The sequence below is a fragment of the Sinocyclocheilus anshuiensis genome, unplaced genomic scaffold (assembly GCF_001515605.1).
Source record: "Sinocyclocheilus anshuiensis isolate Anshui unplaced genomic scaffold, SAMN03320099.WGS_v1.1 scaffold101, whole genome shotgun sequence".
Lineage (NCBI taxonomy): Eukaryota > Metazoa > Chordata > Actinopteri > Cypriniformes > Cyprinidae > Sinocyclocheilus > Sinocyclocheilus anshuiensis.
This window is the reverse complement of record NW_015540892.1, coordinates 1873577-1874400: the sequence shown is the minus strand read 5'-3', so window position 1 is coordinate 1874400 and position 824 is coordinate 1873577. Positions and strand designations below refer to the sequence as shown.

Genomic DNA, 824 nt, shown 5'->3' with positions numbered 1-824 from the left:
TTACTGAAAGGAAGAGGTGCTTTTAATATAACGTCAGTGAACGTCTTATGTCATATTTACATAGGATTTTACAATATTTACATTTTTTTTTGTGGTGTTAAGAGAGGGTTATTAACATTTACATGTTAATTCGTTATTTTTTTCGAGGTTAAATTGAACGTAGTTTCCTAAAGGAAACGGCGTTATGTAATATAGACTAGCCTAATTATTTTGAGGCTGATTAAGTGATAATTGTTAAAAGTAATGTTTTACATGTTGAGCTTTGTGTCTTCATTGTACCCGTGCCGGGAGTTAACGACACAGAACCCTGCTTGTGTGAGGAGGCAATTTTTCTCAGCTTCTTCAGAAGAGAGTGAAGTTCATAATTCCGTCATATATTTTTATTTATTTTTTTTTTAACTAAGAATAAAATGTTTGTTTTTGTAGATATTGAAAGCCAGAGACATAGGAGAGCATCATTCTTTTGAGATTGATGTGAGTTATTTTTAGAAAATGTTTCCGTCTCCTGCCTGTTTACCTCACATTTTGATGCAGCAACAGTATGATTACTTGTTCATATTTTATGTAAACCATTGTCTGTTTTTCATTGCAGAACTCAAACCAACTTTGGAGGTGTCTGATTTGGAGAGACATCATTCTTGGTCTTTTCTTAAAGGAATAGTTCACACATATAATTTACTTGCCCTCATGTCATTCCAAACCTATAAGACTTTTGTCTATCTTTAGAACACAAATTAAGATATTTTTAATTTTCTCTCATAATTTTGTTAATCCATTGCAAGTGTAGATAATCAGTATTTTCAAGCTTCAAAAATTCAGAGCTA

The 824-nt window shown here is 31.7% G+C and overlaps 1 long non-coding RNA gene across 1 annotated transcript; it reads left to right on the top strand.

Annotated features, from left to right (window-relative positions):
* The first annotated feature begins 443 nt into the window (after positions 1 to 443).
* LOC107688913 (uncharacterized) lies at positions 444 to 669 on the top strand. The gene is made up of 2 exons (XR_001634279.1): positions 444 to 474; positions 593 to 669. It is a non-coding gene; the product is annotated as an uncharacterized LOC107688913 (long non-coding RNA).
* The last annotated feature ends 155 nt before the right edge of the window (positions 670 to 824 follow it).